Source organism: Saimiri boliviensis, chromosome 13 (genome assembly GCF_048565385.1).
Source record: "Saimiri boliviensis isolate mSaiBol1 chromosome 13, mSaiBol1.pri, whole genome shotgun sequence".
Lineage (NCBI taxonomy): Eukaryota > Metazoa > Chordata > Mammalia > Primates > Cebidae > Saimiri > Saimiri boliviensis.
In genome coordinates, this window is record NC_133461.1 from 78363140 (window position 1) to 78373883 (window position 10744).

A 10744-nucleotide genomic window follows, 5' to 3' on the forward strand; every position below is an offset into this window, starting at 1 on the left:
GAGAGAGAGAGACAGACAGAGAGAGAGATGGAGTCTCAGTCTGTTGGCCAGGCTGTAGTACAGTCGCGCAATCTTGGCTCACTGCAACCTCTACCTCCTGAGTTCAATAGATCGTCATGCCTCAGCCTCCTGAGTAGCTCGAATTACAGGCACCTACCACCACACTGGGCTAATTTTTTTTTTTTTTTTTTTTTTGAGACAGAGTCTCACTCTGTCACCAGGCACTAGGCTGGAGTGCAGTGGCACAATCTCGGCTCACTGCAACCTCCACCTCCCGGGTTCAAGCAATTCTCCTGCCTCAGCCTCCCGAGTAGCTGGGACTACAGGCGCACGCCACCACGTCCAGCTAATTTTTGTATTTTTAGCAGAGACGGGGTTTCACCATGTTGGCCAGGATGATCTCGATCTCTTGACCTCGTGATCCACCCACCTCGGCCTCCCAAAGTGCTGAGATTACAGGCTTGAGCCACCGCGCCCAGCCCAATTTTTGTATTTTTTTTTTTTTAGTAGAGACGGGGTATTGCTATGTTGGCTAGACTGGTTTCAAACTCCCTCCCGACCTTAAATGATCCACCCTCCTCAGCCTCCCAATTGCTGAGATTACAGGTGTGAGCCACTGTACCCAGCCAAAAAATATTTTTTAAATTTAAAACTAGAGTGGGGATGTTACTATGTTACCCAGGCTGGTCTTGAACCTCTGAGCTCAAGGGTTCTCCCACCTCAGCCTCCCAAAGTGCTAGGATTACAGGCATGAGCCACCATGCCTGGCCTAAACCTTACTATTTTAGAAAGATAATTTAGGCCATTTTGTGAAGAGATGAAGACTGAGCGGTTGTGTCCGCGTTGCCGACCTTGAGCAGCAGTCGGCTTCTGCACGTAGAACCCGGGAGTAGGAGACTCAGAATCGAATCTCTTCTCCCTCCTCCCTCCTGTTTTCGGCTTTGTGAGAAACCTTATCATCAAACACAGTGGCCAGCAACGTTACCAACAAGACAGATCCTCGCTCCATGAACTCCCGTGTGTTCATTGGGAATCTCAACACTCCCGTGGTCAAGAAACCTGATGTGGAGGCAATCTTTTCGAAGTATGGCAAAATTGTGGGCTGCTCTGTTCATAAGGGCTTTGCCTTCGTTCAATATGTTAATGAGAGAAATGCCCGCGCTGCTGTAGCAGGAGAGGATGGCAGAATGATTGCTGGCCAGGTTTTAGATATTAACCTGGCTGCAGAGCCAAAAGTGAACCGAGGAAAAGCAGGTGTGAAACGATCTGCAGCAGAGATGTACAGCTTCTCTTTTGACTCGGACTATGACTTTCAACGGGATTATTACGATAGGATGTACATTGCCCAGCACGTGTACCTCCTCCTCCTCCTATTGCTCAGGCTGTAGCACCCTCGAAACGTCAGTGTGTATCAGGAAACACCTCATGAAGGGGCAAAAGTGGCTTCAATCCTAAGAGTGGACAGCGGGGATCTTCCAAGTCTGGAAAGTTGAAAGGAGATGACCTTCAGGCCATTAAGAAGGAGCTGACCCAGATAAAACAAAAAGTGGGTTCTCTCTTGGAAAACCTGGAAAAAATTGAAAAGGAACAGAGCAAACAAGTAGAGATGAAGAATGATAAGTCAGATGAGGAGCCGAGCAGCAGCTCCGTGAAGAAAGATGAGATTAATGTCAAGATGGAGTCTGAGGGGGTGCAGATGACTCTGCTGAGGAGGGGGACCTACTGGATGATGATGATAATGCAGATTGGGGGGATGACCAGCTGGAGTTGATCAAGGATAATGAAAAAGAGGCTGAGGAAGGAGAGGATGACAGAGACAGCGCCAATGGCGAGGATGACTCTTAAGCACATAGTGGGGTTTAGAAATCTTATCCCATTATTTCTTTACCTAGGCGCTTGTCTAAGATCAAATTTTTCACCAGATCCTCTCCCCTAGTATCTTCAGCACGTGCTCACTATTCTCTCCATCCTTGTCCTTCCCATGTTCATTAATTCATATTTCCCTGCGCCTGGTCCCATTTTCACTTCCTTTGACCCTCCTAGTAGTTTTTGTTAAGTCTTACCCTGTAATTTTTGCTTTTAATTCTGATACCTCTTTATGACTTAACAATAAAAAGGATGTATGGTTTTTATCAACTGTCTCCAAAAGAGATTACTCTTGTTATGAAGGGAGTACAGTTCTTTTCATTCATACATATGTTCAGTAGCTGCTTCCCTAACTGCAAAGGCAATCTCATTTAGTTGAGTAGCTCCTGAAAGCAGCTTTGAGTTAGAAGTATGTCTGTTACACCCCAACATTAGTGTGCTGTGTGGGGCACTTCAACACAAACATAACGATGTATTGTTTGTGAATGAGAGTTGGCATGTCAAATGCATCCTCTAGAAAAATAGTGTTAGAGTCTTAAGATTTGTTTTCTAGCCGGGCGCGGTGGCTCAAGCCTGTAATCCCAGCACTTTGGGAGGCCGAGGTGGGTGGATCACAAGGTCAAGAGATCGAGACCATCTTGGTCAACAAGGTGAAACCCCGTCTCTACTAAAAATACAAAAAATTAGCTGGGCATGGTGGCGCGTGCCTGTAATCCCAGCTACTCAGGAGGCTGAGACAGGAGAATTGCCTGAACCTAGGAGGCGGAGGTTGCGGTGAGCCGAGATTGTGCCATTGCATTCCAGCCTGGGTAACAAGAGCGAAACTCCATCTCAAAAAAAAAAAAAAAAGATTTGTTTTCTAAAGTTGATACTGTGGGTTATTTTTGTGAACAGCCTGATGTTTGGGACCTTTTTTCTTCAAAATAAACAAGTCCTTATTAAACCAGGAAAAAAAAAAAGAAAGAAAGAAAGATAATTTATACAGGGTGTAGTGCTAAAGATGGCAAGGACTGAATGGACAGATGCGGAAGCTTTGCAAGTCATTTATGTCTGTTCTTTTTTTTTTTTTTTTTTTTTTTTTTTGAGACGGAGTTTCGCTCTTGTTGCCCAGGCTGGAGTGCAATGGCGCGATCTCGGCTCACCACAACCTCCGCCTCCTGGGTTCAGGCAATTCTCCTGCCTCAGCCTCCTGAGTAGCTGGGATTACAGGCACACACCACCATGCCCAGCTAATTTTTTGTATTTTTAGTAGAGACGGGGTTTCACCATGTTGACCAGGATGGTCTTGATTTCTTGACCTTGTGATCCACCCGCCTCGGCCTCCCAAAGTGCTGGGATTACAGGCTTGAGCCACCTGGCCCGGCAATGTCTGTTCTTTTTTTTTAAAGGGCCAGTCCTACAGCATAATTTTTTTTTCTTTTTTTTTAAAGGGCCATGTCTGTTTTACTTAACTTGAACTGCCTTCCATTTATAAGGAATCAGAAGGGCTAGAAATGGTGACACAAAGGTGAAATACTGGCCAGGTACAGTGCCTCATGCCTGCAAGTCACTGATTTGGGAGTCCCAGGTGGGAGGTTGGCCTGAGGCCAGGAGTTTGAGACCAGCCTGGGCAACACAGTGAGACCCCATCTCTACAAAAAATAAAAAAGTTAGCTGGGCATAGTGGCACACAGCTGTAGTCCTGGCTACTTGGGAGGCTGGGGCAGGACGATCTCTTGAATCTAAGAGTTCAAGGTTGCAATTGAGGCAGGAGAATAGGGAATTAGGGTAACTAAGGGTTAAGGTATAAGCAAAAGAACAACAGGTGCAGCCAGTACTAGCTAGGATTAGGCAGCATCCAGGCCACACCCTCGCTCCTGTGATAACACTTCAGACTCTGGTTGCATGCCGATCTTTCACAGGGTGTAACCAATGAAGCACCTAGGGGTGTTACCAAATTGTTTCAGCTTAATAAAAACCCTAAAGAAGCCGGGCGCGGTGGCTCATGCCTGTAATCCCAGCACTTTGGGAGGCTGAGGTGGGTGGATCACGAGGTCAAGAGATCGAGACCATCCTGGTCAACATGGTGAAACCCCGTCTCTACTAAAAATACAAAACATTATCTGGGCATGGCGGCGCGTGCCTGTAATTCCAGCTACTCGGGAGGCTGAGGCAGGAGAATTGCCTGAACCCAGGAGGCGGAGGTTGTGGTGAGCCGAGATTGCGCATTGCACTCCAGCCTGGGTAACAAGAGCGAAACTCCGTCTCAAACAAAAAACAAAAAACAAAAAACAAAAAACAACCCTAAAGAACATTGCGATCGGCAGGGCGCGGTGGCTCAAGCCTGTAAGCTTGAACCCAGGAGGCGGAGGTTGCGGTGAGCCGAGATCGCGCCATTGCACTCCAGCCTGGGTAACAAGAGGGAAACTCCGTCTCAAAAAAAAAAAAAAAAAAAGAAAAAAAGAAAAAAGAACATTGCGATCTGGGCTCTTGAGCTGCTTGCTCGAGCCTGTTCCCACTCTGTGGAGTGCGCTTTCGCTTCAACAAATCTGCGCTTTTGTTGCTTTGTTTGTGCTTTTTGTTCAATTCTTTATTCAATGCACCAAGAACCTGGACAACTTGCAGTCAAGACTACCCATCTGGTCAGGCGCCGCACGACCGTAATCCCAGCACTTTGGGAGGCCGTGGCGGGCGGATCATGAGGTTAAAAGATGGAGACCATCATGGCCAACAGGGTGAAACCCCGTCTCTACTAATAATACAAAAATTAGCTGGGCGTGGTGGTGGGCACCTGTAGTCCCAGCTACTTGGGAGGCTGAGGCAGGAGGATTGCTTGAACCCGGGAGGTGGAAGTTGCAGTGAGGCGAGATTCCGCCACTGCACTCCAGCTTGCCGACACAGCGAGACTCCGTTTCAAAGAAAAGACTTCCCATCGGGTAACACAGTGAGCGATGATTGCATCATTGTACTCCAGTTTGGGCGACAGAACGAGACCCTGTCTCTAAAAACAAACAAACAAAAAAGAACAAAACAAGAAACAAAGGTGAGGCACCTGTTTCCTGCTTTTGAGATGATTCCAAGTGAATAAAGCAAGTCCTGAATAAAGCCTAAGAAATACGCTAGGAAACAGAAGTAACCCGGCTAGGAGAGGCCTAAAGCAAGGCTTTGTGCGGTGCGAAGGGAAGGGAAGGGGTGCACATTTTCTACTACACTGTATTCGTGGGATCCAGAGGTCTTCTTTGAGGGGATATGACAAATTGGAAAGACAACACCTTTGCATTATCTGCAACAAGCTTTGTTCAACAAAGCCGTGCTCTCAAAAAGGTTGCAGGGGAAATGGCTAGCCACGTGCCTGTTGAGATCATTTTCCGTCCAGTTTTCTGTCCATGCTGAAGGCTTGCACGCCATTTATGCCTTTTTTTTTTTTTTTTTTTTTTTTTTTTTAGACAGAGTTTTGCTCTTGTTACCCAGGCTGGAGTGGAATGGCGCGATCTTGGCTCACCGCAACCTCCGCCTCCCGGGTTCAGGCAATTCTCCTGCCTCAGCCTCCTGAGTAGCTGGGATTACAGGCACGCGCCACCATGCCCAGCTAATTTTTTGTATTTTTAGTAGAGACGGGGTTTCACCATGTTGACCAGAATGGTCTTGATCTCTTGACCTCGTGATCCACCTGCCTTGGCCTCGCAAAGTGCTGGGATTACAGGCTTGAGCCACCGCGCCCAGCTATGTCTTTTTTTTTTTTTTTTGAGACAGTGTCTGCAATCTTGGCTCACTGCAACCTCCACCTTCCGAATTTAAGCGATTCTCCTGTCTCAGCCTCCCCAGTAGCTGGGACTACAGGCACGCACCACCACGCCCAGTTAATTTTTTTATTTTTACTAGAGGCAGGGTTTCACCATGTTGGCCAGGATGGTCTCAATCTGTTTTTTTTTTTTTTTTTTTTTTTTTGAGACGGAGTTTCGCTCTTGTTACCCAGGCTGGAGTGGAATGGCGTGATCTTGGCTCACCGCAACCTCCGCCTCCTGGGTTCAGGCAATTCTCCTGCCTCAGCCTCCCGAGTAGCTGGGACTACAGGCATGGACCACCATGCCCAGCTAATTTTTGTATTTTTAGTAGAGACGGGGTTTCACCATGTTGACCAGGATGGTCTTGATCCCTTGACCTCATGATCCACCCGTCTCGGCCTCCCAAAGTGCTGGGATTATAGGCGTGAGCCACTGCACCCCACCCATTTATGTGTCTTCTGCTTACCTTGAACTCCCTTCTATTTGCCAGCAGTCATGGGAGCCAGAAATGATAACACAGAGGGAAAGTACTGGCTGGTGTGGTGGCTCGTGCCTACAAGCCACTGCTTTGGGAGGCCTAGGCAAGAGGATCGCTTGAGCTCAGGAGTTCAAGACCAGCCTGGGCAACATAACAAGACCCCTTCCTCTACAATAAAAGTTTTAAAAAATTAGCCAGCCATGGTGGTGCGTGCCTGTAGTGTCAGCTACTTGGGAGGCTGAGGTGGGAGGATTGCTTGTACCCAGGAGGCTGCAGTGAGCTGTGACTGCAGCACTGCACTGACTGCAGTGAGCCTCGGGACAATCCACCTGGGCCATGGTTTCAACCTCCACATTGCCACAGCTACTGGGGTAAGGGAAAGAGAACCCGATGTCAGGCACTTGGCCTTCCTTGCCTCTCACTGGTCCCACAAGGCAGGAAGGCCCTTGCTTCTCAAACCTACACCTGGAAGGTGCCCACAGCCAATCAAGCGGGCAGGAGGCTGAGGCAGCTGGACATGGGGAAGCCCGACGGCTGTTTAGAGCCAGGTGAGTGAATCACCCCATGTGGACATTTGTCCCCACACCCCAGAGTCTGAGGCAAAGGAGAAGGTCAGGAAACCATTTCCAGCCCCTTTCTGCTCCTCCATGGGATAGCACAAGAGCCCACCTGGAGTCCCTAGAGATGGTTTCTGAGCTAGCGTCCCTGCAGGAGGGGGATTGGGGACACTGAAGGGCTCTGGGGAGTGACCGTCAGTCAGGAGGTTTCTCTCCCTGCAACCTGTTTTCTCTGCTCTTCCAGCGTGGCCTCAGGGACTCTCTTATGGAGGAGGGGCTTCCCACGGGCCTCGGCTCAGCCCTGCCTTCTCATCAGCTCTAACTGCACAGCTCGGCTGCCCAGGACCATCCAGGTGGCTGGGAGTCCTGGCACTCTCTGCTCTGCTGATTTGAAGGAGGGCAGGTGTCTCACATGTCCAGTCTAACCTGCCAGGCTTGTCCATGTGCTCAGGGCCGACTGAAACTCTTCCTCTTTCAGTCGGAGCTAGAGGCGGGGCAGGGTGGGAGGAAGGAGCAGCCTTCCTGTCCCGCCGCACCCTGGCTGCGGGAGGTATTTACAAACACTCCTGGAACTCAGTGACCCTGCGCTGGTTCAGCCGCCCAGCAAGGCCTGTTCTTTGGGAGCGGGGAGGGGTGGCCACGGTGGGGTCCTCCCAGAGCCGGTGGGGAGCCGGAGGCCTGCCGGGTACCCGCCTTGTCCCTGCCCCTGCTGTTGTCCCTGTGCATCCCCCAGCTTGAACTCTGGGTCTGAAAAATGGGTGACTCCCGGGCAGGGAGTCGTAGGGACATTGTGCTCTGGGCTGGGGGAGGGGAAAAACAGCCACCACAGCAGCTGGGGGCAGTAAACCGGCTCTGAGGCACACCTGGTGCTGGGGCTCTGCCGCTCCCTTTTCTGAAAAATTTCCAGTTCCTGCCTTGGGAAGCCCCACTCCTTCCAGCTAACCCCTGCCAGTGGTCAGTGTCCCAGGAGAGCCACCTGGATTCCTCCTGGGGGGTGAGGCAGCTGTGCCCCCCTTCAAACTACCACCTCTGCCTTCGCCAAAGTCTATTTGTGTCCCACAGAAACTCAAACACATGAGGTCACGGGTGCTTCCCCACCCTCTTTGTCTTCTAATCCTTTCCATGAGTGGAAGACATGCTTTGTTTCACACTCAGCTGGAGGAGGCTGTCCAGTTAGGATTCATGCCTGTTGTCTTTATTGGGGGAGCGGCACTAAACATGTGAGTGCTGGAGAGGAGCAGGGACTAGAGCTGGAAAACTTACTCCCAGGGTCAGTTGTTTGTTTTTGTTTTTGTTTTTTTTGAGACTCCTCTCTTGCCCACGCTGGAGTGTAGTGGTATGATCTCGGCTCACTGCAACCTCCGCCTCCTGGCTTCAAGCAATTCTCTGCCTCAGCCTCCCAAGTAGCTGGGCTTACAGGCGCCAGCTGCTGTGCCCAACCAATTTTTGTATTTTTAGTAGGGATGGGGGTTTCACCATCTTGGCCTGGCTGGTTTTGAATTCCTGACCTCGTGATCCACCCGCCTCGGCCTCCCAAAGTGCTAGGATTACAGGTGTGAGCCACTGCACCTGACCTTGTTTGTTTTTAAAGACAGGGTCTCACTATTGCCGAGGCTGGAGTGCAGTGGTGCAATCGTAGCTTACTGCAGCTCCTGGGCTTCAGCAATCCTCCCAACTCAGCCTCCCTAGTAACTGGGACTACAGGTAGACACCACCACGCCCAACTAATTTTTGAAGTTTGCTTTGTAGAGACGGAGTCTCAGTATGTTGCTCAGGCTAACCATGAACTCCTGGGCTCAAGAGAGCCTCTAGCCTTGGCCTCTCAAAGTGTTGGGATTACAGGTGTGAGCTGCTGTGCCCAGCCTCCCAAGGTCAGTTTTGAACTGAAACCTATGACTTTGTTCAGCTGGGGTGTAGTAGAAACCAAGAGGAAGGTATATACCCTCTGACTTAATTCAGTACCAACTTAGAAAAGACTAAGATGGGGAAGGGGTAGGCAGATTGGAGCAGAGGGCAAACAACTGCCAGGTGAAAATGAATGAAGGCATCTGGCTGTGACCTGCCTGCCAGGCTGTTGGCTGCTGGGCTCCTGCTCATACCTGCCTTGCAATCTGAGAACAGCCTAACCAGGTCACCGCTCAAAGTTCTCTGAAGCCTGGCTCCCCTGGTCTCACACTGTGGCATAAACTCCTTAGCCTGGTGTTCATGGTGTGAGCCCAGCCTGTCTAATTTCTGTCTTATTTCTACTATTCATTCTCAGTGGTCTCCTAAAGGATCCTACACTCCAGCCACAATGGGGTATGTGAAACCCGGAAACGCCACGACTCTCTGGTCCCCATACCTTTGCTTAGGCTGTTCTCCTGTTCTCTCCTCCTGAAACACTCTTCTGTTATGTTTCCTCCTTTTTCTGTCAAATCTGATATATCCTTCAGGGCCCAGCCGAGACCCTCCTCCTGCACGAAAATCCACCTGCTTACAGAAATCGCTCTCTCCTCAAAACACCCAAAGCATCATATTATTCAGGACTTCCTTTAGATGATCATGGTGTGCCTTGGAACTGAGCCTCATTCAGCTTTGTGGCCTTGGTAGCACCTGGCACATGCCTGGTACAAAGTAAGTGCTCAATAAATCATAACAGGGTCTTTCTCTGTTGTCCAGGGTAGAGTGCAGTGGCACAATCACACTGTAGCTTCAAACTCCTAGGCTCCAGCAATCCATTTACCTTAGCCTCCTGAGTAGCTGGGACTATAGGTGCACACCACCATGCCTGGGTAATTATTTGGTTTTATTTTTCATCTTTTTGTAGTAATGAGGTCTTGCTGTGTTGCCCAGGCTGGTCTTGAACTCCTGGCTTCAAGTGATCCTCACATCCCGGCCTCCCAAAGCACTGGGATTTCAGGTGTGAGTCTGTATCTGGTCTCAAGAAGCCTTTATGGAAATGAATTGAGCTGTGAGGTTGAATGAGTATAATGGATTATCCAGAAGAGAAAATGGCACCAAAACAACACAGGTCTGTTAGGCTTTCCTGCCCCTTCTATGCCTGCTGGCTCCTTCCCTCCCTCCTCCCATGGCCTTTACATATTTCCAACATGGCCAGGTGCAGTGGCTCACACATGTAATCCCAGCACTTTGGGAGGCTGAGGCAGGCGGACAACTTGAGGTCGGGAGTTCGAGACCAGCCTGGCCAACATGGTGAAACCCCATCTCTACTAAAAATACAAAAATTAGTGGTGGTTTGCGCCTGTAATCTCAGCTACTCGGGAGGCATGAGAATCGCTTGAACCTGGGAGGCAGATGTTGCAGTGAGCTGAGATTGCATCATTACACTCCAGGCTGGGTGACAGAGCAAGACTGTCTCCAAAAAAAAAAAAAGAAATAAAAATATTTCCGACGTACTAAACAGGGCTTCCCCGAACCGCAGCTGCACCCAAGTTTGTGATGGAGGCTGGGAAGGAGACAAGTTGAAGAAAATAAGTTGAATAATTTATCACCTGGTCCCTGCCCTCAGCAGGGCATAGGAAGTCAAACCTTGGAGAAATATGCGTGAAGCCTTGCAGTGGGAGGTTGGCAAGGACAGTCAAGGGTACAACAGGAAGGCCTGGAGGTAAAGTGTCTGGGCTACAGGTTTGTTTGTTCCGGAGATAGAGAAGATTGAGGTAGGGTGGGGCCAAAATGGAATGCCTTGAAAATGTAAGTGTTGGAGAGGAGTGGGGGACTAGTCTGTTCAGACCGAAGGGAATGCAGTTGCTGGTGAGGCAGCCAGCAGGTTAGTAAGGCAATGTGCAGGGTGGGCCAGAGGAGAACCTGGAGATCGGAGGGACACGAGTAGCCATCTCTGACCGGGGTTTGCAGATCAGGAAGAATCAAGAGATGCACTGAACCCCTGACTGGGAGTCAGGACACTGGGCTCGCAGTTGCAGCTCTGTGGAGGGACCTTGGACTTGTCACTTCTCTCTTCTGAGCTTTTCCTTAACTGTAAAACTTTAAAACCTTCCACGTGACCTTTCCAATCTGATGACTCAGTTGAACAGCTGAGCCTTTGAACTAGGACCTGGGAAATGAAGGGAAGCAGCCAATCT

The 10744-nt window shown here is 49.7% G+C and overlaps 1 pseudogene; it reads left to right on the plus strand.

Annotated features, from left to right (window-relative positions):
* Nucleotides 1-790: 790 nt before the first annotated feature.
* On the plus strand, nt 791-1975 carry LOC120361543 (heterogeneous nuclear ribonucleoproteins C1/C2 pseudogene; annotated as a pseudogene).
* Nucleotides 1976-10744: the final 8769 nt, after the last annotated feature.